This window comes from Alligator mississippiensis, chromosome 15 (genome assembly GCF_030867095.1).
Source record: "Alligator mississippiensis isolate rAllMis1 chromosome 15, rAllMis1, whole genome shotgun sequence".
In the NCBI taxonomy this organism is placed as follows: Eukaryota; Metazoa; Chordata; order Crocodylia; family Alligatoridae; genus Alligator; species Alligator mississippiensis.
The window spans coordinates 30,363,984-30,390,152 of record NC_081838.1 but is presented as its reverse complement, the minus strand read 5'-3'; the positions used below and the strand labels follow the sequence as shown (position 1 = coordinate 30,390,152).

The following is a 26,169-nucleotide window of genomic DNA, read 5'->3' as shown; positions in this document are numbered from 1 at the left end:
TTTGGGGGTGGCCCCTGCCTCTGCTTCTGCCCCCCTGCCAGCCTGGTGGGTGCCCCTTACTCCTGACCTGCAGCCCCCTGCCCCATTGGTGCCCCTCACTCCCAACCCACAGCCCCTGCCCCACTGGTGCCCCTCACTCCTGACCTGCAGCCCCTGCCCCATTGGATGCCTGGGTTGTATCCCCGCTTTAGGCACAGAGTGTAGGAAAGGGACTGGGGTGAGGGGGTGAGGAATTGGGGGAGCAGGAGTGGGAGGGGAGCCTGTGATGGGATTTGGAGAGGGGTCTGCTTCCTTCCTCCCCACAAATCTATTCCACCCCCAGCCCCCTGTTGTGTGCCTTGGCTCTGAGGTGAGGAGCCAGATGGGCCTGGGCCGGAGGAAGCCATCGCCTGTATGTCAGAGCCTTCATCTCCTCCTGTGGGAGGTCTTGTTTCCAACGGTTACTGTGGAGATGACAAAGGCTCCATGATGACATCACACAGTGGGGACCTGCACAGGATCAGGCCTTGCTTGGGTGATACCACAGCTCAGGGAACATGGGCATCTCCATTCCCACGTGGTGAGAGGGCCAGGAACTTGGGTTTCTGTGTATATATACATATATTTGGACAAAAACTCAAATTTTTGGTTAAAAAAGGAGAAAAAGATTTTTTTTACAAGTCTGTAGCCAGTTGGAGTTGGGGATAGAACCTAGGCATCCTGGCTCCCGGCATCGCCTGCTCTAGCCACTGCCCACCCCACTTGGAGAGATGGGGATAGGACCCAGGTGGCTTGGCTCTCATCCCCCGTTCTCGAAGGATGAGCTCCAGCTTGTCTCCAAGATAAGAACCCAGGTGTCCTGGCTCCCAGTCCTCCCTACTATAGCAAACTTCCACAGGGAGAAAGAAGAACCAATGCTCTAACCACTAGGCAACATCCACACACACACAAACACACATGCTTGAAATATCCCAAAGAAGACATTCCACTCTACTTTTGCCACAAGTCTGTGTAGCACCCAGCACAGCCCCAATTTGGGCCTGTTTGCCCTGGGGGATTTGTACAGCACCTGGCGCAGTGCTGGCCCCAGCTGGGGCAAGAAGAGAGGGAAGAAGAGGAAATGCTTATGACCTCAGTGGACATTAAAGCAGCTGGAGTTGCAGGCTATGGAGATGGTGGCGTTGTCAGGAACTCGTGGATAGATGGGGCTGGGGAAGCCGAGTAAATTCAGGGGCACTTTAATGGGGAAGTGGGAGCAGGGGAGGGAGGGGCACTGTGGTACCCTGAGGAGGGGAAAACTATGGGCTGGCTGGGCCCTCAAGAGGCTGCATCTCATCCAACCCCCAACTCTGGGTATCTGAACCAGCCCAGACAAGGGTCTGTCCAATCTGCTCCAAAAAACATCCAGAGATGGAGGTTCCCCCCTCTGGACAGCCTGTCCCGGTGCAGAGCCCCACTCTGAGCCAGAAAGTCCTTCCTCCCTGCAATCTCAACCTCCCTGTGTCCCAAGATTCATCCATCTCCATCCTCTGTACACCCATCCCCTGCTGGGATTGGGATCATATACCCCAAAACATGGAGGCCTTTTCTCCTCCAGACTCCATTACCTTGGCCTATCCTGTTTTCTCAGGAATCCTGGGTGATGCACCATGGGGGAGGGTTTGGAGAAGGAGGGCTTTGTCATCTGGCAAGGGGAGTGTTGTTGTGGTGGGGAGGACAAGGGGTACCTCAAGTCTGTGGAAGAGTGCCTTGAATCTAAAAAGATGGATAAGGTTCTTTGGGTAGATCTGATATCTTTCATGGCATGGGTGAACCACGCAGCTGCCCAGGGCCTGGACGGGGACCCAAAAATGGTTATTATTATTATTATTAGTAGTAGTAGTAGTAGTAGTATCATCTCTGGCAAAGGGGGGCCCAATTCTAAAAGTTTGCCCACGGCTGCTAGAGGTCTGTGTGTGGTGCTGATTAGACCAACTCAAATCTAAAAAGGCTGCCCTAGAGTTTCTGATTGGATGCTCCAGAGACACCATGTAGGGCTTCCTAGCAGGGCTTTATGCCCTGAAATTGATGGGTGAGGAAGCCTTGCTCTTAATTGTTCCAGACAAGGGGCTGGAACCTGTGACCAGGCTGACTCTGAGGGGTGAGTGAAATTAAATCCCGTTTCTTTCTTCCAGATAGTGGTTGAAGAAGGACTAGTAGTTACCATGTACATGTGGCAGATTAATGCTGCACTGTTCCATGTTGCGTTATTGCAAACTAAACTACATCAGGATGGGGGTTAATTTATGATGGCACAACTCATTTAAATTGCTAAAAACTCTCATATGTGTAAAATGTGACGTGAAGCCACACAAAAGGACAATTTTTATCACATGTACAAGTGTCTGTAATGAGCATTAGAAATGCCTTGCATTTTCCAGTCAGTTGGAATAGCAGCTCAGACTGAGCATTTGAGGAGCTGAGCTTTGTCATCCCTGGGATGATAACTTCAATGAATGGACAGATACATGGTGACTTCAAAAGTCAGTCCTATGGCCAAACGGGGCAGGACAAGTGAATGAAAAAAAATCAGTCTCCATTAGTTTCCTGGGAGAAGCAGAACAGACTGGAGAGCTCCAGCACTTGACACAGAAAATGTGGTACTTGTCAAGAAAGAAAGCTTGTCTCAGGAAATAATATCCTGTCCCCTTAAAACCTTGCATTATTTGTTCCTGTGGCTGATTTCCATCACTGATGGATTGGTTGTCTATGTGGGCCAAAAAACATGCAGGAAATAGTAGGCTGAAAGAAGTATGGTGACTGAGTGTGGAGAAGAGGAATGGAAGGAGGGATCTGATAATTTTCAAGCTTAAGGTCTAATCCTGAAGTCTGAGGGGAGCACAGATGATTCCAGGAATGTGCCTCCATTTGGGAAATATAATGCTGGACCCGTGAAGCATCTTATTCAAATATCCCCATAACAGCCATACAGGGACTGAATGGTAAGAAGCAGGGAGGCTTCCCTGTGGATTATCAAACCTGTAACTGCCGCTTTCCATCTCTTTTCTAGATCTAGAGATGAGTGAAATAACAAGTGACAGGGTTGCAGATATTGGATTCACCAACCACTATGACAATGCCTTGCTATTGCAATTTCCACATTGTTGCCCATAAATTTGTTATGTCAATGAAATGCTGATTGAGAACCTTCAATTTGAACAATAGGGGCTCTAGATAATGACTCTGAGATCTGTTGAATTTGGTGCCTTCCCTGTAACAGGAGCGAGGGGAGGATGAGATCCGTTCTGCTGGTGGTGAGGGGGATGATGAGCACTTTGCAAAAATCTAAAGTTTCATCAAGATGCCCCAGAAAATACATTTTTTCTCCCTTAGTTTTTCTAAATAATTATTTTTTCTTTGAGGTTGGCACAGTGGGTGCTTCTACATGTTGATTAACGCACCTTAGATACGGCACATTTAGTTTACAACTTTTTAAAATAAAGGACTAATTAAATGTGCAGTACCTGAAGTTACTGCGCAGTAGCACAGGCACACAGTTATTTAGTGATGCTTACTGTGCGTTAGCCTAATAACACTGCACAGTGGGGTTTTAGCATGGTTTTTGCCGTGGCATGCTATTAGGCCAACGCGCAGTAAATGTCTCATGTAGATGTGTCTCTGAGTACGCTGATCCTTTTGTAGACAATGATTTTGTTGGGTTGTTGTGCGGGGAGGAGCATGAGCGACTGGTGCCTCCAGAATGGGGGGGGGGGGCACCTGCAGAAGCTGCCAACAGCAGCAGCCCTATCGGGGGGGCACCGGCCCCATCAGGGCGGGCACATGCAGCGCTATGCACCCCCTACCAGTTACCTATGGGGAGGAGAAAAAAAGCAGCTGGGGAAGTGAGACGTGTGCAAATTCACATAGCGGGAGAGAAATGGTTGTAAACTGAGCTACAGGGATATAGCACCTGGGCTCATGTGTACAAGCACCCTGAGTGACTGGAAGAGTAGATAGCAAATTTTCCTCTCCGCCTGGATGTTCCAGTATACCATCACTTGAAAGCTGGAGGTGTCTCCTTGATCTCGGAAAATGAACTGCAGCCAAAGCGGTAACGGGTTTTTGGTGTGAACGTCTCAGATGCTATCTCTCCCATCAGAACGATCTGTAAACTGTGCCACAGTTTGTGCTTCCTCAGAGGGTACAAGTTAATGCACAAATTGATGAGAGGGCTTAGTCTAGTCTAAATTAGCTTGGGCTTCAGCTGCTTCTGCTGGCTTGTCATCCTCCTCTACCTCTCCTCCCTTCATTTGGACCATCATCATCTATCCTTCCTGAGGGACAGAAAATCATTCCCCTAAAAACCACTGTGAAGGAGCCTGAAAAAGCCAGAGAAGCTGGGCTCACAGTGAATCTTTCAGGTTTATCTGGTAAAGAGAATATCACCATTGATCAGAAATGAATGTGATAGCTCCTTCCTGAACCCGGACCACATATAGGTTTAAGTCGGGTACAAGTTTTGGATTGAGAGCTGGCCTTCGAAGGCCTAGGTACAGAAAATCATGCTGCCTGACCCGGAGAATGAGGGTAAACTCCTCACTTGCTGATAAACCATCCAGAGCAGCTGCACTGTAAGTGGTGGCTCCTAGACAGACAGTGTGGTGGTGAAAGTGGTGCTTGGGATGATCATTGGCCTATGAAGCATCTTATTCAGATACCCATTACTGATCGTGGTGGAGTTATGAATATTTTTCAGCTCCAGCCACTAGAGGGGGATAAAATGCCACACTAAATCAGGTGTAAATGACATCGGGATTAAGAAATATGTTTATATACAAAGATGACAGTATCTATAGCAACCGTTGAGAGGCAATCGCTATCTGCAGGATGTGGGCTGAGTCTGTCAATGCAATTTTCTGCTCTAATAACGTAACAGGGGATGTCATGAGCAAATTCAGCCCTAAATCCTTAGGTGCTTTTAAGGTGATCTATATAGAAAGAAAGAAAGAAAGAAAGAAAGACTTTTTTTTTTTTTTTACTTTTAAGAGGCATTTATTCCAGAAAGAAAGAAAGAAAGAAAGAATCATAGAAAGTAAGTTGGAGGCAAGCCACAGACTGCGTTTGGGTTATAACGAAAAAGCTTTAGATTCCATTTTTGGGGACGCAATACAGATTGTGGCCCTAGGGTTGCTTGTCAGGTATACTACATGTAAATGTGATTTAAACCCATAGCTTGGCCTCTTTAAGCTGTTAAAAGCAGCCTTTGCAGAACACAAAATCAAGCTATACCTTTCCAAATTGACTCGTGACTTTCAGTGTTTGGATTTTGGGAGTTCAAAAAGAGATAGACTCTGAATTTCAGGGGCACTGTAATATGGAAAGATGTCTCATATTGATCACCCCAAATTACAAGTCATTTCTTAAAACAGCAACCACAGAGTGAGGGTGCATCCAAAAAAGTATGAGGTGCCCTATGAAGTAATTTAATTTGTATGATGACGGCTGCCTGGTTGCCTGGTCATACGAAGGTAATACATGAACTCATCCTAATTGTGTGGATTTACAAAGATTAGGGCAGACAACAGCAAACCATCTCTGTTCTCCCAAAGTGCCCTGAAACTGAGCTTTCTAGAGTACTGTGGGGGTTGCTTGGTGCTAGGTGCAGGTGAAAAGTACATCAGGACTATACTGGGTGTGCTACAGAGGGAAGAATGAGCGTTCACTAAATTGAAGACTACCGTAATATTCACGAGTGTGAGGGGAGTTAGCGAGTGTGCTGCCACCACCACTTGTTAGTAGCAAAACAGGTCCCATCATTAAAAAGAAGCAGAGGCTTTAAAAAAAATAAATAGACATCTCTCTGAGCTGCCCCAGGTGGCCAAAATCAAACATACGCCAGTAGCTGTAGCCTGGTGGCAGTAAGCCCAGATGTTCCAGCCAGCCAGAGACTAGATGCAGAGGACAGATGTTCAAGGCTGATCCTTAAATCAGATGTCAGCAGCCAAGTGTGAGGCCAAATACCGAAGGGAAGGGGAGGAAGCCAAGTACTGAATCTATTTGTTGAGTGCAGGGATGCTGAAGCCGGTTATGGATCTTGGATAAAGAGAAACAGGTGCAGAGGCCCTGATGTTGAGAGCACTAAGGAAAACGAGGGTGGCTCAGGCTGGACATGGAGCCCAGAAGCAGGCAAATGAGCCAGATATGGGCTTCCAAGCTCTGCTCCTAATGGGTAGGGTAGGTCCTGGGGAAATCTAGGCTGTCGAGATGGCAGGGGAAGGCTGTTGCTACACAGAAGTAGGAGCTCCTGCTGAGGTGGCTGGGCTTGGTAGGTCTCCCTGGTATGTCTACTTTTAGTGCACTGCCTGTTTCATCAAGGAACAGGTTCAGGCCTTTGAAGAGCCACTGTATTTTGGACCTCCTGACATTAGGAGGCAAGAGGAGCAAGCTTGGGGATCGCAGCAGACATAAAGTGGGTATTTTGTGCCTGTGGCAGGCATCCAACTGCAGCTAATTCTTGCTACCAGATGACCTTGGGCGATGAGAGCTTTGAATCGCTGCCTTTATCCCTCAGGGGGGTTGTCTGAATGCTTAGCAATTGAATCCTGATTGACGAATGAGTCTTTAATCAATAAAAGCTTGATATTCAATAAAAGCTGATATTCTTATCCGCAAGCAGGCTGCGGAATATGATTTGCATCGTAATAAAATCTCATTTTTGTTCCTGATCTTTATTCTTGAAAGTAGATTTGGCTGGAGGTTGTCTGGAGTGTCCATCTGTCCATGTTACAAGAAGGGAATTTTTTTGGGGGGGTAGGGGGAGAGAAGAGCTGCTTCTGTCCTTGAACTGGAACGTGATCAAGTTGAGCTGCCTTTTTGGAGGTAAACAATGGAGAGGCAGATGTGTGACAAAAGATGCTGGCCAGCTTTGTATAAGGCACGACTGACCCTACATCTACAGCCATTTGCCAAATGCCTGAGAACCTGCAAGGGTATTTGGTTGTAGCCATGTTGGTCTAAAGGCGCAGGCAGACAAAACTCTTGGGGTAGGGGCAATATCTGTTGTTAAACCAGTTAAAGTGTTGTAACGCTTTTGTTTGCACCCCTTCTAATATTTCTAATGTCGGGGCTTCTACGTGCATGAGGCCTCAATAGCCCTTGAGCTTCTCAGAAGTGGAGGTGGCGATTCGGGAGCTCCCAGATCTGTGCCAGGGGGTTGATGTTGTTTGTAAAAGATAAATCTTTTGGGTGGATTGAGACGGTTTTAGACCTCCCTTCAGATTTTGGTTTCAAGATCTTTGATCTATCGAGTCAGGTAGAAAGATGCTCCTTTTTGTCTGTGAGTTTCCCTCTGAAGAAGCAGCTGCAAGAGGATTCCTGGCAACACTTCCAGCCCTCTCTGATCTAGCAGCTGTCAAATGCTCCTTGAGCTGCATCTTTCTCCGTTTCCTTGTTCAGGAGAGAAGAAGTTTACAAAGGGAGCGTCTGTCCCACAGATGCTTTTCTGCAAAGCAGCATGCCCAACCTGGGGGGCAAAATGGCCTCGCAAGGGGTACGCAGCGCTTAAACGCTAGCAGTCTGCTAAAATCCCGTGAGCTGAAGGTTGTCTGGACTACTAATAGTTGCCTAACAGCGATGAGCCCATTTCCATGATTTGCAAACGCACTAAGCCACAAGGAGGAACAAGACGCAGAGCTCCAGCGCTGAGCCCAGGGGAGGGACAGGTGCAGCCACCTCTTCACACCATCGCACGCCTGTGTGAGGACACGCAAGTGAGATGTCACCTGCCGCAGCGCTAGCAAACCCCTCCGGTGCAATCGCGCCGGGAAGCAGATCTGCCTGCTGCGGGACGGAAAAACGCACGGTTCCTGGACGGGGCGCCGCACGGTTGCTCACCCCAACCATCGTTATCTACGCCAACCAGGGGCAGGGCTACCGGTTTCCCTTTTGCACATGGGGAAAGTGAAGCCGAGGAAGATTGAGTGACTTCGCGAGGAGTCTCTCGTCACCACATGGTGCCGCCGCACTTTGTAACCCCTCCCAGCTGCTCAATGCGGCTTCTCAGGGCAGCCCAACCCTCCGCCAAGAGCTCCCCCAAAGCCCTTCCCTCGCCCCGCAAGCCCGCGGCATGACCCTCGTGGGTCCCCCCCGCAGGGCAGCCCCCCGTGCCTTGGGGCCACAGTGTGCAATGGAGCAGGCGGCGAGGCCAGCTCGCGCCACGAGCCACGGTCCGCAAACAGGCGAGAAGAAGAGCGCGGCGCCGGGACAGGGGCTAGTGCGCATGCGCAGGACACCTCACACGGCGCGGAGGGCCTGCCGCCATTTAATGCTCGCCGCCGCCGTCTGCTGCGGAGGGAGGGGCGAGGAAACAGCCCTCGCCGCGACAGCCGTTGTGGGGAAAGGAACAGCCTCCATTGAGCGATAGGGGGAGGGGCCAGGGAACAGCCCCCCCCCCCCGAGCGATAGGGGGAGGGGCCAGGGAACAGCCTCCCATTGAGCGATAGGGGGAGGGGCCAGGGAAGAGCCCCTCCCAGCGATAGGGGGAGGGGCCAGGGAAGAGCCCCTCCCAGCGATCGGGGGAGGGACCAGGGAACAGCCCCCATTGAGTGATGGGGGAGGGGCCAGGGAAGAGCCCTTTACCTGAGAGGCAGCAGGGGGAGGGTACAGGGAACAGCCCCTTTTAACCATGCATCTTTGCTCGGCTCCCCGCGTGGGCGAGGGGCATGGGAGCAGCGTTGCCCCTCCGTGCAGTCAGGGGGCATATATAGGGGTATTTGGCGTGGGAAACGGGGTGCACTGCTCTCCCCTGCCCCTGCTTTGCTCACAAGGTGGGGGGAGTCGTGGCAGCCCCTGAGCTGTGCACGCAGGGGGTTTAGAGGGGCTGCAGAGTCTTTATTCGAGGGCCGAACCCATGAGCTGGCTTCCTGCATGGGTGCCTAGCCCTCTGCATCATGGACTCCATGCCTGATGCCAGCATCCCCTGCCAACATCTGAAGCGGGGAAGCCCTTTTCTCTGTGTTTTTCTTTCTTTGAACAGGTTGGTGGGACTGGTCCTGAGCCATGTTTGAGGCGCTGGCTCCTGCAGCTGCTCTTGTCCTGAGGCCTTTCTGTTCTGACTGCTAGCTCGTGTTGCGTGCAGGCTCGTGTCCCCTAGCTGCTGCTTGTGGACACTCTCTTCCTCCTCCCGCCCGCTGCGGCTCTTGAGGAAAGATCTTTTGTTCTTTTCTCTGCCTTTCGAAACCAAGGTGCATATTTTATTTGGGGGGAGTCACAGGCAAGAAAATGTGGGAAAAGTGCTGCATCCCAGGTGTCTTGTGATTATCCTCCCTTCCTTTTACAGGACCCCATACTTCCCACCTCCATTCCCTCGCCAGCCTCTGTTTTACACCCCGCCAGCCAATCCATACCTAATAAAAGCTTGTTGTTGATGAATGGCACATCCTAAAGTGAGAGAATGTCATTAGCTATGCATTTTTACTAGTTAATACATCAGTAATATCCTGCATCAAGTACAGAGCCCTCAACGAAAGTCAGATTAGGATGGGATTATGGGGCAAAATACTTCTTGGGCCACCCCAAATGTCCTGTTGATGTCACCGGGGGGACAGTCCCAAAGCATAGCTAATGAGATTCTCTCTTTAGGATGTGTAATTGATTTTTATTGGCTATAGATTAGCTTTGAAAAAGGAACTGGGAATAAGAATCCAACTTCAGCCTCATCCCTGGCCAGGGGGTTGACCAGGTGCCAGGATGAGGGGCATTGGCACTGGCGCTTCACTTGGGAAGAGGCAGTTTTCAGATAGAGAGGGCATATCTACACAAGACACAGACTGCGCGTTGGCCTAATAACACTGTGCAGTAGCATCACGGTGCAAACTGTACTAATATGTGTCTGCGCAGTGTTATTAGGCTAATACACAGTAAGTGTCACTAAATAACCGTGTGTCGGTGTTTCTGCACAGTAACTTTAGGTAGTTAGTGCTTTATTAAGGAAACACTCAACTAATTCACAGTATCTAAGGTGCATTAATGAACGTGTAGAGACGCCCAGAAGAACACTAGCAGGAGCTGGCAGAAGCCAAGGACAGAGAGACTGAGTGAGAGATTACCGGGGTTAGCCATCAGCATGTAGTCTTCAGGCTGCAGAGTTGCTCTGAAACCTCCCATGCCCCAGGCTAAAGAAATGGTTTGTCACCACTGCTCGCCTGGCAGAGCAACTGCCCATATTTTTTTGCGTGACGTTTTTTCAGCATGTGCATAGCCGTAGTAAGTGGGTGGGATGCATTTTCACAGCAACGCTTGCTTGGACACAGTGCAGATGCACCCTATAACCTGCACCGTACAATCCTCACAGATAAAAGTAGAGCCCAGATAGCCAGGGTTAGGGTGAAGATGGGGGTTTGCAAACCTGCTGGGGGCACCATGTTTTCTAGCATAAGCTCCCCCCCCCCCCCCCCCCCCAGAAAATGAGATTTGGAAGGGACCTCAGGGATTATCTAGTTTGACCCCCTGCTCAAAGCAGAAAGTTAAATAATTTTATCTGCCAGATACCCAAAACAAGTGCTTTGCTTTAGAAAGGCAGGATGAAGAAATTAAATGTTCTTTCCTTGATAGCCTCTGCAAGGAGGGAGAGAGGAAGTGTCCACAGCAGCTGCCAGGGAGGCTTGCATGCAACACCGGCAGTTTTCCTTTCTTTCCCCTGGCTGCAAGTGCTGTTCCTTTATTTCCTAAATATAGTGCTCACTTCAATTTCCAATCCTCTTTGTTTTCTCATATGACAAAAACAGTGTGCTTTGGCATTTTTGTCTATTTGGGAGCTCTTGGCCATCAGAGATGTTACCAGGTATCAATGTGTGGAAGTGGTTCTCATCAATCTCCTTCCAAGCCCTGGATTTTGGGGAAAAGGTGTATGTTGCTGGTGAGAAAAATATGGTATATACAACTGTAGCAAACATCCATGTGCATCTCGCTCATTGGAGTCGTAGCCCTCTTTGAAGTAAAAGCCTGAACAATCAGCATTGTGTCTTTCGTTTGGGAACTTGGTGTGAATAAACTGGCTTGTGAACCATCTGGGTGCAGATAATCTGGGTTTAACTGTAAATTCCACCTGCTGCAAATGAAGTTAACCGGCGGCTATGGAGCTGGTGGGGCTAGGCAGGTCACAGGTTCCTGGATAACGACCCACACTTTCACACAGGGGACATGCTTGGGAGGGATGGGCTACATCTCTCCCCTAAAGGCAAGTGTGTCTTTTCTTCCAGGTTGGCTGATCTCGTACAGCGTGCTTTAAACTAGCTTCACCGGGGAATGGGGCCACAGGAGGACACCTCCCAACCAAGACAGGTGACAAGCACAAGGAGTACCCGGTAAGTGACAGGGATCTGGATAGTCCTAAGAATCGGGGGGTGGTGCATGAACCAATACAAGGCCTTAAATGCCTCTACACTAATGCTTGTAGCATGGGAAATAAGCAGGAGGAACTCGTCCTCCGGATAGCCAGTACAAACCCAGACATAGTAGGGCTCCCAGAAACCTGGTGGGATTCATCCCACGACTGGGCAGTAAACATTAGGGGCTACAGACTATACAGGCAGGACAGAACGGGGAGGAAAGGCGGGGGTGTGGCGCTCTACGTCAAAGAGCAATTCATGTCCTCAACTAACAGGATGGGGTCAGAGGAGGGGCAGGCTGAAGTGCTCTGGGTCAGAATACAGGGGGGTCATGGGGAAAGGGCGTCTACTACAGACCACCCAACCAAGGGGAAGAGCTGGACCGTGAATTTTCAGGACAGCTTGTGGAGGAACTTAAGGCAAGGGATGTAGTAGTTGTCATGGGTGACCTAAACTACCCGGACATCTGCTGGGAGGAGCAGTCAAACAGGTCTGACTGCTCACTAAGGTTCCTTGCTGAGTTACAGGACTTCCACCTAACCCAGGAGGTGCACAGTCCCACCTGGGGGAATGCCCTGCTGGACCTGGTCCTGGCCACAGGCGATGACCTGGTGAGGGGACTCCAGGTCCTTGACCACCTGGGCGACAGTGATCATCGCTTTTTGGAATTCATCATCCAGCTCAGGGTGTCAAGGGCCTGCAGCAAGGCAGTAGCCATTGACTTCAAGACGGCCAACTTCAATGAGTGGAGGAGATTGGTAGGAGAGGCACTGGGGTCCTGGAGGGAAGGGGAACTGGGTATCCAAGACGAGTGGTCGTTCCTTAAGGAGACGATCCTCCAAGCCCAATGGGTGACAGTCTGTAACAGGGGTCCTTCTCGGGGCTGACTTCCCAGTGACCCGCCCACCTGTTTCTGGGCTAACCACCTGCCTTCTCACGTGCCATGCCTTGTTGTTAATTAGTTAAATGATGTAATTAAGTGGGAGGCTGCCCATTTCCTGCCCCGATGCCAGGGGGCACTATCTGTGGCTCCATTCCTCCCCTACACCGCAGCCCAAGCCTCACAGATGGCGTCTAGATGTTCTCATCATCACTGGCCCCAGCACTGGGCCCCAGAATCCTTCTAATTGAACCCCGCCTGGATTCCTCTCCTCGGGCGGTCTCATCCGCCTTCATACCAGGCAGCACAGCTCCCTGAGCCGCTTCCCCTTCGGGTGTGGTCCCCCCGGGACCTTCGGCTCATTAGCCCTGGCCCACCTCCAGGCAGTCAGAGCCCCAGGCGCGCAGCTCTTGGGTGTCCCTTGTGGTGGGCCCCCAGCCCTTCAACCCTTCCAGTCTTGGCCCCAGTATGGACCAGTCAGGGGGTGTCCAGACAGGTGTGAGCCTTTTCTCTCTCTCTCCAGGGGTCCACCCTCCAGGCCCTCCAACAAGGGGTAATCCACCTGGTTGTGGGGGCTAGGGGTTAAGGCGCCCCGACCTGCCTTTCACCGGGGTGGCAACTGGCCTGGCATTTCCTGGGGGCTCCCGCACCACTGAGAGCCCCACCAGGCCTCCCACTACCGGCAGGGTGCAGTTTTAGGTCGTACCCAGGGCCAGGAGCCTCCTTACCATCCCCTACAGCTCCTTCCTTACCTCCAGATGATACCTGCAGCCAGGCAATGTTGTTGCCTGGCCTCCAGCAGCAGAACTGCCCTGTTTATATGGGCAACCATTGGCTGCCCTCATCAAGCACTTGGCAGCTGCCAGCTCCAGTCCCTTAAAGTGGCTGGCATACACAGTGCCCTGCCACACAGTCCCAACAAGAATCAAAGGGGGCAAGAGTGCTCAAAAGCCCCCCTGGCTCACCAAGGGCATTCGGGAATGCCTAAAAGCCAAAAAGGAGGTGATACCCAGTGGAAGGGAGGGGCTATCACCAAAAAGGAGTATACCTCCATTGCTTGGGCTTGTAGGGGGGCTGTTAGGAAAGCTAAGGCAGATACGGAACTAGGGCTTGCATCAAGGATCAAGGACAAGGACAACAAAAAGTCCTTTTTTAAATGCATAGGGAGTATGAAGAAAGCACTGGATAACGTGGGGCCCCTGCAAGATACGCTTGGCAATCTGGTGGTTGCACCAGAGGAAAAGACAGACCTTTTTAACAATTTCTTTGCCTCCATTTTTTTATGCAGGGACTGGGACTCCCCCACCGAGATTCAGGATGGACTCAGAAGAGACTCCACCAGGCCTAGGGTCAGGGAGGACCAAGGTAGGGAACTTCTGGAGGGCTGGATGTGTTCAGATCAGCAGGTCCAGATGCTCTCCACCCCAGGGTGTTGAGGGAATTGGCAGGGGTTATCATGGGGCCCCTGGCACGCCTTTATGAGTGCTCGTGGTGCTCTGGCCAGGTGCCGGATGACTGGAAGAAGGCCAGTGTGGTCTCCATTTTCAAAAAAGGGAGGAGGGAGGACCCGGGCAACTATAGGCCTGTTAGTCTTACTTCATTCCTGGGGAAGCTCTTTGAGAAGATTATCCAGGAACACATCTGGGAAGGACCAGCAGGGGGGACGTTGCTCAGGGGTAACCAGCATGGGTTCATTAGGGGCAGGTCCTGTCAGACCAACCTGATTGCTTTCTATGATCAGGTCACAAAATCCTTGGATGCAGGTGTCGCGGTGGATGTAGTCTTTCTGGACTTCAGGAAGGCCTTCGACACTGTCTCCCACCCCATTCTCATCAAAAAACTAGGTGACTGTGGCATTGATGCCTAAACAGTCAGATGGGTTGCAAATTGCTGAAGGGTTGTACTCAGAGAGTGGTGGTGGACCGGTCATATTTGATTTGGAGGGATGTGGGCACTGGAGTCCCCCAGAGCTCAGTCATAGAATCATAGAAGTAGGGTCGGAAGGGACCTTGTAGATCTCCTGCCTGGGCAGGAGGGAAACTGGGCTCAAATGATCCCAGCCAGGTAGACATTGAGCCACTTCTTAAAGACCCCCAGGGTAGGAGCCAGCACTACTTCCTTGGAAGTTGGTTCCAGATCCTAGCCGCCCTGACTTTGAAGTAGTTCCTACGGATGTCTAATCTGAACCTACTCTCCAACAATTTGTGGCTATTATTTCTTGTTATCCTGGGGGGCGCTAGGGGAAACAAGGTCTCCCCCAAACCCTTCAGGTCCCCCCCTAGTGAGTTTATAGATGGTCACAAGGTCCCCCCTCAGCCTTCTCTTGTGGAGGCTGAACAGGTTCAGGTCCCGTAGCCTCTCATTGTAGGGTCTGTCCTGCTGTCCCCAGATCATGCGGGTGGCCCTCCTCTGGACCCTCTCAATGTTGTCCACATCCCTCTTGAAGTGCGGTGCCCAGAACTGGACACAGTACTCCAGCTGCAGCCTGACCAGTGTCGCATAGAGGGGGAGGATCACCTCCTTGGCCCTACTTCAGGTCTGGATAGGTTGGACAAGTGGGCAGAAAACAACAGGATGCAGTTCAACAAGGAGAAATGCAAAGTGCTGCACCTAGGGAGGAAAAATGTCCAGCACACCTACAGCCTAGGGAATGACCTGCTGGGTGGCACAGAAGTGGAAAGGGATCTTGGAGTCCTAGTGGACTCCAAGATGAACATGAGTCGGCAGTGTGACGAAGCCATCAAAAAAGCCAATGGCACTTTATCGTGCATCAGCAGATGCATGACGAATAGGTCCAAGGAGGTGATACTTCCCCTCTATAGGGCGTTGGTCAGACCGCAGTTGGAGTACTGCATGCAATTCTGGGCGCCGCAATTCAAGAGGGATGCGGATAACCTGGAGAGGGTACAGCAAAGGGCAACTCGTATGGTCAAGGGCCTGCAGACCAAGCCCTACAAGGAGAGACTAGAGAAACTGGACCTTTTCAGCCTTCGCAAGAGAAGGTTGAGAGGCGAACTTGTGGCCGCCTATAAGTTCATCACAGGGGCACAGAAGGGAATTGGTGAGTATTTATTCACCAAGGCGCCCCCGGGGGTTACAAGAAACCATGGCCACAAGCTAGCAGAGAGCAGATTTAGACTAGACATTAGGAAGAACTTCTTCACAGTTCGAGTGGCCAAGGTCTGGGACGGGCTCCCAAGGGAGGTGGTGCTCTCCCCTACCCTGGGGGTCTTCAAGAGGAGGTTAGATGAGCATCTAGCTGGGGTCATCTAGACCCAGCACTCTTTCCTGCTTATGCAGGGGGTCGGACTTGATGATCTATTGAGGTCCCTTCCAACCCTAATATCTATGAATCTACTTGAGATGCACCTGTGGATGCACGATAGGGTCCGGTTAGCCCTGCCGACTGTGACCTTGCATTGTCTGCCCATGTTCATCTTGGAGTCAACGATGACTCCAAGATCCCTTTCTGTCTCCGTGCTCTCAAGAAGGGAGTTTCCCATCTTATAAGTGTGTTGCCGGTTACTGCTGCCCAAGTGCAGCACCCTGCACTTGTCCGTATTGAAACGCATCCTGTTTTTGTTAGCCCACCCCTGCAACCTATCCAGGTGTTTCTGCAGTCTTTCCCTCCCTGCTAGCGTGCCCACCTCACCCCAAATTTTGGTATCATCAGCAAATTTGAACAGGTTGCTTTTCACCCCGTCGTCCAAATCGCTGATGAAGAAATTGAACAGTGCGGGCCCAAGGACCGAGCCCTGGGGGACTCCGCTTCCCGCTTCCCCCCAGGTCAAATATGACCCATCCACTACCACCCTCTGAGTACGACCCTTCAGCCAATTAGCAATCCATCTGACCGTGTAGGCATCAATGCCACAGTCGCCTAGTTTTTTAATGAGGGTGGGGTGGGAGACAGTGTCAAAGGCCTTGCTGAAGTCCAGAAAGACTACATCCATGGCAACACCTGTATCCAATGCTTTTGTGACCTGATTGTAAAAGGCAATCAGGTTGGTCTGACATGACCTGCCCTTAATGAAACCGTGCTGGTTGCCCTTGAGCATCATCCCTGATGCCAGCCTGTCACTGATGTGCTCCTTGATGATCTTCTCAAAGAGTTTCCCCAGGATTGAGGTAAGACTTACGGGCCTATAGTTGCCCGGGTCTTCCCTCCTCCCTTTTTTAAAGATGGGGACCACATTGGCTATCTTCCAATCATCTGGCACCTGGCCCAAGCACCACGAGCGCTCGTAAAGCCGTGTCAAAGTCCCAGCAATAACCCCTGCTAGCTCCCTCAACACCCTGGGGTGGAGAGCATCTGGACCTGCTGATTTGAACATATCTAGCCCCTCCAGTAGCACTCTAGCGCGGTCCTCCTCAACCTTAGGTCTTGAGGTGTTCCCCTCGAGTCCGTCTTGAAACGCGGTAGGGGAGTCCCGGTCCCTGCACAAGAAAACAGAGGTGAAGAATTTGTTAAAGATGTCTGCCTTCTCCTCTGGCTCGACCACCAGATTGCCCAGTGCATCTTGCAGGGGTCCCACATTTCCCGGTGCCTTCTTCATCTTCCCTATATATTTGAAAAAGGACTTTTTATTATCTTTGATCTTGGATGCTTGTCCTAGCTCTATGTCTGCCTTAGCTTTCCTAACAGCCCAGAGTAGTGGAGGTATACTCTTCTTCGGAGATCGCCCCCCCCCCCCCCCCCCCCCCCACTGGGTGTATGCCGCCTTTTTGGCAACCAGGCATTCCCAGACTTCCTTGGTGAGCCAGGGCACTCTTGCCCCCCTTGCTTCTTGTTGGGATTGCCACCCCTTGGGCCCTGAGTATCGACTCCTTAAGGAACAACCACTCATCTTGGGCACTGAGTTCCCCTGCCCTCGAGAACCCCAGCGCCTCTCCCACCAATCTCCTCAACTCCTTGAAGCTGGCCCTCTTGAAGTCTAGGGCTACCGCCTTGCTGCAGGCCCTTCTTACCCTGCGCTGGAGGATGAATTCCAGCAAGCGATGATCGCTATCACCCAGGTGGTCAAGGACCTGGAGCCCCCTTACCAGATCATCGCCTGTGGCCAGGACCAGGTCCAACAGGGCATTTCCTCTGGTGGGACTGTGCACCTCCTGGGTTAAGTGGAGGTCCTGTATCTCGGCCAGGAACCTCCTGGAACGGTCCAACCTGGCTGATGTCTGGGTAATTTAGATCACCCATGACAACTACATCCCTTGCCTTAAGTGCCTCTGCAAGCTGGCCCAAAAATTCCTGGTCCAGCTCCTCCCCTTGGTTGGGGGTTCTGGAGTAGACCCCCTCCATTACATCCCTCTCCCCACAACCCCCTTGTATCTTGACCCAGAGCACTTCAGCTTGCCCCTCCTCTGACCCCATTTTGCTGGCAGAAGATGTGTATTGCTCTTTGACATGGAGTGCCACACCTCCTCCCTTCCTTCTTTCTCTATCCCGCCTGTAGAGCCTATAGCCTCTAATGCTAACTGCCCAGTTGTGGGATGAATCCCACCACATTTCTGTAAGCCCCACTATGTCTGGGTTTGAACTGGCTATTCTGAGGGCGAGTCCTTGGGCCTGCCCTGTTTAATCTCTTTATTAGCCACTTGGACGAGGGGTTGAAAAGCACCCTGTTCAAATTCGCTGATGACACCAAGATCTGGGGTGAGTTGGGCATGGTAGAAGGGAGGGACAGGATACAGCTGGACCTGGACAGGTTACATGAGTGGGCAGATGAGAATAGGATGGGATTCGATACTGACAAGTGCAGGATACTACACTTGGACAGGAAGAACCAGCAGCAGACCTACAGGCTGGGGAACTCCCTTCTCGAAAGCTCAGTGGCAGAAAGAGATCTTGGAGTCATTACTGATTCCAAAATGAACATGGGCCCAATGTAAGGACGCGGTCAGGAAGGCCAACTGCACCTTGTCATGCATCCACACATGCATCACAGGCAGGTCCAAGGAGGTGATCATCCCCCTCTATGCGACAACCGTCAGGTCGCAGTTGAAGTGCGGCACCCAGAACTAGATGCAGTACTCCAAGAGGGATGTGGACAACATGGAGAGGGTCCAGAGGAGGGCCACCCGCATGATCAGGGGGCAGCAGGACAGGCCCTACGAGGAGAGGCTAAGGGACCTGAACCTGTTCAACCCTCACAAGAGAAGTCTGAGAAGGGGACCTGGTGGCCGTCTACAAACTTGCCAGGGGGGGCCAGCGGGGAATGGGAGAGACCCTATTCCCCTGAGCACCTCCTGGAGTAACAAGGAATAACGGCCATCAGTTGTTTGAGAGTAGGTTCAGGCTGGACATTAGGCACTACTTCACATTCTAGGATCTGGAACCAACTTCCAAGATAAATGGTGCTGGCTCCTACCTTGGGGGTCTTTAAGAGGAGGCTTGACAATTACCTAGCTGGGGTCATATGAGCCCAGTTTTCTCTCCTGCCCAGGGCAGGGGATCGGACTTGAAGATCTACTTGGGTCCTTTCCAACCCTACATGTATGAATCTATACCAGAAAGCTGCATCTCTTGAGTGTTTGGGGAGAACATGGTGGTTTTACTGTCTATTTCCCTAAAATTTACAGGCCTGCAGTGGTAGGGGAAAACTAAGCTGGTTCCCAGGGAAGGACTAATAGGACAGTTTTTGTTGCTTTGATTTATTGGCTTGGCCAACTGAACTTATTTTTATATGCTAATACTCCAGGGCAGCTATTATTTTGTGCTGGGGAATTGAATTTATTGATAGAAAACCTTGCACTTTTAGGAAGTGCTTTTGATTTTATGATGATTTAAATCTAAATATATTTTCACAAGTGAGAGGGATGAAGGCCAAATAGGGATGGTCCAGAGGCAGAAAGGGAAATGGATGACATGCCTGATGCATAAAAGAATAGATGAGAATAAATTAAACTTTCTCTTAAATTTGTGGCCTGTATCCTTTTGAGGGAGCAAGGCTGAAGTGTGGTTTACGGGTTGTTCTGATGGGAGAGAGAACCCGTTGAGGGCAAAAACTTCTCACTGCTCTGAGAAGAGATGATTTTTCCGGAGTCCAAAGAGATATGGAGCCCATTTTCCCCCATGCAGCTACAAAAGTTAAAGCACAGCATTTAGACTGGAGCAAACCCCTGTGCTGATCTGAAAGACAAATGAGTTTACTAAAACAGGGTAAAAGAAAAGCAAAAACAAACCCTTACGTTTTGGGGCAGTTGTACTTATTGTCATTCTTATACAAACTGTCTCTAGCCTGAGGTATCGTCAGACACAGTGAAGGTACCAACTTATTTAGACTGGTGGTGTCCATACTTTTTGCCCCACGGGCTGCCCAGCTCTGTCTGCAGGTCAGATCTGGTCCATGGGCCCATCTGGAGCTGGTGTTGGCCCAACCAGGACCTGATTCCACCATGTGGGGTTTGGAAATTTGGCATCAGGGGAGTGTTATTGGCCACTGCTCCCTTGCTGCCATATTTCCAGACCCATGGGGAGTCCTGTGGGCTAGATTAGTGATTCTCAATTTTTTTCGTACCAGGACCCATTTATAAACATTGATGACCAGTTCTGACCCAGTGCTCCTCACTCGTGACCCGCTACTCCCCAGGCCCCAGCCCTGCATTTTTCCCCACATTTTTCTCCTCTAAAGGAGAATCCAGTTTTAAAGTTTGTTCTCTACCCTTCTATATATTCTTGCGACCTACGGGTTGAAAAATGCTGGTCTAGATGACATGGGTACACAGGCTGGATCTGTTCCATGAGCACTCCTGTTGTAGACTCGTTTGTACTGTGATAGCGTTTGATCAGTGCAGACAGTTGGGAGTGTATCATGCCAGCAGTGTAATGTTAGACATCCTTGTGGTGGTGAGAACTCCAACTCTGTTAGTGTATTGGTTGCTATTACAGCACTATATGGAGCTGAGATGAGATGGCAAAGCCATTGTGGTCTTGTACGGTGGTCTGAAGCTATTGGCTGTCCATTTACGGTACTTTGCATCATGCATTGGTGCCCTTCGCAAGCAGTATGATATCAGTCAGACTTGTTGGATTTGTTACAGGTGAAAGCAGGCATTATTTGAAAAGAAAATATGGGTTTGGGACATGGGATTTCATAGGATCAGAGGAAATTAGGGCTGGGAGGGTCCTCACAAGGCTTTCTAGTCCACCCCCTACTTAAGACAGGGTCATCCCTGACTAAACCAGCCCAGCCACATGTCTGTTCAATCTGCTTTTGAACATTTCCAGGGATGGAGAGTCCACAGTTTCTCTAGGCAGCCTGTTTCCATGCTCGACGCCCCCGCCAGAGTCAGAAAGTTCCTTGTAATCCCCAACCTCAGTTTCCTCTGCTGCATCTTGAGCCCATTGCCCCTAGTCCTGACCCCACAGCTGCAGAGAAAAGCCCATCTCTATCCTCTCTATTATAACTGGCCTTCAGGTCTTATATTTTCCTGGGTCTTCTCTTCTCCAGACTGTATAACCCTAGCTCTTTTAGCCTTTCCTCAAAAGTCTGGCTTCCCCAGCCTCTAATTATTTTTGTTAAAGTGGCCAGTTACTGCACAGTCATTTAGTACTTGTGTATGCAAGCACTAAATGACTGCACAGTAACAACTGTGCAGTCAGCATCTCGTGTAGACACGGCCTGTATACATTATCTATATTTCTGAGAAAACTCTGTTATTATTCCAGTATTTAAACTGAGTGAGTCATCTCTGATTGCGTACTGATGAGCGTTTTGCTTCCTAGATCCAAGTTTACTCCTGGAGTGACTGGGCTGGCAAAACTATAACTGATTGCAGTAGGCAGTAGGATCAGACCCTGGGCAGCAAAGATGGCACTTCCCAGCAGCATGATTCTGTCATTAGCTGCTCTTTGGGTGTCCCTGATGCCCTGTGACAAAAAAGGCTGGCTCTCCCTCAGGTACCCTTTGTCTCTCACAGGTTTTGGGATAACGGCTCAGATTTTGAAAGCTGAAGAGACTGGGGAGTATTCACCAATGCAGCACTCAGCATGATGCTCGCTGTGTCCCTGACATCCTTTAACATATGCTAGCGCTCCCTCGATCATACCCTTTACATCAAAACAGAGCCGATTCTCTGCCAGTGGCAATTCCTTTTGGCTTCTGCTTGTGAGAAGCAGAGCTGGTTGAAGTCCTTCAAGTGACTTGTCTCATCAGGATTTCAAAACTTTTCTGCACTCAGTCAATAACTTAACTGTTCTTTCCAGCTCGTCTGCTTTTCCTTTTTCCAGAAACAGCTGAAATCAGCTATTATTTTCAGCAACCAAGGCTGCCACCCACCCAGTTTTGGTAAACTGAAGGCTCTCCTTTGTCAGCTTTTATCAGCATGAGATGTATGTCAGCCAGGGATGGACAGGAGCAAATAATGAGGCACAGTGTGTTCTTTCTGGGTGGTTTCTGGAAAGAGATTTTTGCATAAGCGGGAGATTGGGGCTAGCTGGTTGGAAGAGGAGTTGCCTCAGGCAACAAATTAAATACTTTGTGTTGGGGAGGTGAAAGCCAGGCAAACAAGCTCTTTGTTTTTCTGGGGTCATGTTCCAATCAGGAGGTGGGTGGAGAGGAGCCAGGCAGGGAGAACCTGTATTTCCTAGATAGATAGTGGAGTTCATTTGGGTTAAACTGCAGCAGTGCTCTGAATTTCTCCCCTAAGAGCCACATTCCCAGTGACGATCTGTCACCCCATGGCAATAAATGAGACTCCTCTAGTAAGTCATTATTGCTGTTTTAGAGTCAACACCTTCCAATGGCAAGCAGGAGCAACTAAAGCTTCATTAGAGATCTCCCGCTACTGTAATTCGGTTCACTCCACTCATGCTGATTGTCTTTTTGATTGCAGAGGTTCATAGATTGTAAGGCTGGAAGGGACCTCAGAAGATCATTGGGTCCAGCCCCCTGCACCAAGCAGGAAAGATAACTGGGGGTCAGGTGACCCCAGCAAGGTGACTGCCCCATCTCTTGAAGATTTCCAGGGCAGGCCATTGCACCACCTCTGGAGGGAGCTTATTCCGCAGTCTGGACACCCTGACTATGAAGAAGTTTTTCCTAATGTTGAGCCTGAATTGATCTTCCAGGAGTTTGTGACCATTACTCCTGGTTTTCCCCTTGGGTGCCCTGGTGAACAGTTGCTCACTGAGCCCTTGTTGTACTCCTTTAGTGTAGCGGTAGCTTGCCACCAGGTCCCTTCACAGCCTTCTTTTCCTCAGGCTGAAGAGTCCCAGATCCCTCAGCCTTTCCTCATATGGCTTGCCTTTTAAGACTCTGATCATATGGGTGGCTCTTCTTTGGACTGTCTCAAGCTTGTCCATGTGCTTGTTAACGCGTGGTGCCCAGAACTGGATGCAGTACTCCAGCTGCAGTCTCGCCAGTGCTGAGTAGAGCAGAAGAATCACCTCCCTGGTTTTGCTGGAGATGCATCGATTGATGCACACCAGGGTATTATTTGCCCTATTGGCTACAGCATTGCACTGCCGGCTCATATTCATCCTGTGGTCTATTATTACCCCCAGGTCCCTTTCATTTGTGGTGCTAGTCAGTTTGGTGCCGCCAAGCCTGTAGGTATGTTGGGGGTTGCTCGTCCCGCGATGGAGACTTTACATTTCCTGACATTGAAATTCGTCAGATTCTGATCCACCCAACTTGCCAGCCTGTCTAGGTCTGCCTGTATCTGTAGCCTATCTTCAAGCACGACCACACTCGGTGTTCAATAAGGGCCCCAAACAGCTGTTATGTGACCGTGCACATGACAGGTACATCAAGTGAAAGAGGATTCTGCTGTAAGGGGTTTGAAGCAATGGGGGGAAATTTTTGTTGCAGCAGGGGACCAGTCTCCTTGGTGTGTCTGTGCAGAGCCCAGATCTCCAAGCCCTAAGCTCCTGTTGGCCATACTTTGAGGAGCACTGCCCAAAGCATGTTGCCATCTTGGTCCTAAATTAAGGATCCCCACTTCCCTTCGCAAGAGTTGCTGAGGGGCGTTCAGCTGTTTTGACTTGAGATGCACCATGCAACGTGACTGGGGGTTGGAGTATAGAAAGCTTGTCATGGTCACCATGAGGCCTACAGGAGGTCCAACTTTTAAGAAAAGGGAGAATGGAGAGTAGTGTAAGTGTGAGGTTGTAGCCATGATTAGGGGTGTACCGATAAGAGATTTTTTGGGCCAATGCTGATGGCTGACTTTTAAGGAGTCGTAATGACTGATACTGATCCAATTCTGATATGCAGCTGGGCAGCTTAGAGATCAGCGTTGGGCTGGTAAGTCTGTTGTGGGGGAAGGGGTGGGGGAATGGAAGGGTTGTGTGGGCGGCAAATCAAGGCCCCCATGGTGAAGGAGGGAGCGGGGCTAGGGTAGGTGCTGCCTAGCCAGGGGACTGCAGCCACACCAAAATGTGCCATAGCCCCCCTCCCAGTGCTGCTGCCACCCATCCTGAGTGCAGCGCTAGCCCAATACCCCACCGGGAAGAGGCCAGCGCGGCCCCTGGGCCCAGCTTGCAGTGGCAGCCCGCCCTTGGCCGGCTGCATCCAAAGCTCCCACTCGTGGCTCCATCCCACCCCAGCTGTGCAGTGCCTGCCCCTGCCCCACTCCCTCCCTCCCTCCCTCACTTTGGGGCCTCAGTGTGCCCTCCCTGCTCTCTTTTCCTCCCCCCACTCTTCCCTCACAACAGACTTACCAGCCAATGCTGCTCTTCAAGCCTCTGGGCTGTGCTTCAGGCCTTGTGCATGCTGCAGCTGTGTGCATGCATGGGGGGCATTTATTGGCCACATTATTGGCCACATCGGGCAAAAAAAAGCCGACTTCTGATACTGTCAATTCCCCCTATATTGGTGCTGCTCTGATATGGGGCTGATGTATCGGTGCATCTCTAGCCACCATGGAGCTGCTTTCCCTCCCATTTCCAAGGACTGTGGATCAGATCCAGGGGGAGACAAAGTCTGAAATTCCTTAGAGTTGTTTTTGTAGGTTTGAGACCCATAGTGGGGTTAAGCAGATGGATCATAGCTCCTGTCCCCACCTCCAGGGTGTGAGGAAGGGGCAGGCCGGAGGTTGAGAGGACAGTGAGGGCAGCAAATGAGGTGAAGCAAAACCATTACAACCGGAGTGAAATGACTTACATAAGGGACTCAACTTTGGGTGGAGAGGCATTTGCTTTATTGTTGTGACACTCTTGCCATCCTGGGGGTAGCAGGAGAGATCTCCCGAACCTCCCGCAACCCCAGTACAGCACAGGAACCCAAATCAACACACATCACAGGAATTGGCTTAAATCTTTATTGCTGTGCTTGAGGGTGCTTAATTCAACATGTGATTGGTGCGGGAGGAGGGGAGGTAGCACAGCAGGCGTTGAAACAAGGTTTTGTTGGTTGATCCAGTTTTGTTGCTGTGGCAGGAGTTGCGTGTCCAGTCTTAGTGCTGGGGGAGAGATGGCAAAAATCAGTGAGCCCAGGTGATCAGACAGGAATCATCCTGTTTCCCTGAGGGATGCCTTCCCCTCCTTCCTGCCCAACCCTTCCTGCTGCTGCTGGTGTTGAAACACAGTGGTGTGCGGGGTGAACCAGAGTGCTGTGCAGAGCGTCGTCTTGAGGGGACTGGATGAAGTGGATGGAATTACCCAGGGACAGTCCCTTTAGAAACCAAAGCCAAAGTGCCCTTAGTTTTGTCCCAAAAGGTGGAGACAGCCAAAGGAGTGTGCAGTGGTGGATGTGTTGTCCAGCACTGAGTTACTTCCAGAGCTGAGCTGAAGGAAGCCCGGGAGCCCATGTTTCCCCATTGACTTCCTCGTACTCTGGATGAGACCCAGGCAGCTCAAAGTCTTGGGGAGAAGATTCTATAAGGAACCAGACATCCAGTCCGGGGTCTGGTTTCCAAGCTGAGTCCCCAGTGACCATAGTTAGGGGAGCTCTGCCCAAAGCCTGTGGATGTCAGGCCCTTTACTAAAGATCCCCGCTTTTTGGGTTTAGCTCTTTTCTGGCTTGAGATGCACCACGCAGTGTGACTTGAGGGCTGGAGGAAAGAAAGCTTGTCATACTCAGCAGGAGGCCAGGTCAAATGCCTCCCTACAAGAAAGAGAGAGGGGGAATGGGTAGTAGTGTAAGAGAGAGCTTGTAGCCATGATGGAACTGCTTTCCCTCCCTTTCCCTAGAATGAAGGACAACCAGGATTGATCCAGGGCCCAAGGCAATCCGTGCCTTCTGAGAATGGTAGCAGCTCTCTCCGTCCCTGGTGAAATTCAGGTGCTAGAACCCACAAGAGCATCTTATTTTCAAAAGGGCTGAGGAGAGCTGCAATCAGGGAGGATGTGTTGGTAGCCTCACAGTCACTTCTGGATCTCAGTGGCATAAAACTTAGTGGTTATGATTTCATGAAGCTTTGGATCCCTGCCAGGGTCAGACAAAAATCCCAGGTTAGCAGGGAGGAGAGAGTGTGTGAACATTTGGCACCACTGTATAACCGCAGTTGTGTGCGTGGACCCAGAGCGGTGTGTTATTGGCCCTTCAGGGAAGCTGCCCAGGAAAGCGTGGAGCCCGCTCAGGCCAATAGCATGCCGTTGCGGGTCCACACACCGCTGGCTGGGGGGGCACTCCTGTGGGAACCTGGCTGGGGGCTGAAGAGTGGGGATGTGTTGGGTAAAACTGCACATGGAGTGCCTGCCTGGCCAGTGGCAAATGGACTCCGAGCAGCGTGGTATTGGCCTGAGCAGACTCTGTGCCTCCATGTGTGGCTTTCCTGAAGGGCTGATACCATGCCAGTCTGGATCCATGTGCAGCCAGCCAGGCAGGCACTGCATGTGGGGCTATCCCCAACACCTCCCTGCTCCATCAGCCAGCTTCCCACAGGAGTGCCTGCCCGGCCGGCAGCACATGAACCCAGAGCGGCGCGATATCAGCCCTTCAGGGAAGCTGCACACAGCGTGCACCTGCCCTGCCCCCCACACAGATCTGGGGGGCACGGGTC

General features: G+C 50.9%; 1 long non-coding RNA gene across 1 annotated transcript in view; it reads left to right on the top strand.

Annotated features, from left to right (window-relative positions):
- Nucleotides 1–10,640: 10,640 nt before the first annotated feature.
- LOC109285400 (uncharacterized) overlaps nt 10,641–26,169 on the top strand; it is a 20,380-nt gene continuing 4,851 nt past the window's right edge. The window contains exons 1-2 of the long non-coding RNA XR_009457314.1: nt 10,641–11,321; nt 13,514–13,590. This is a non-coding gene — a long non-coding RNA (uncharacterized LOC109285400). The remainder of the gene's footprint in view (nt 11,322–13,513; nt 13,591–26,169) is intronic.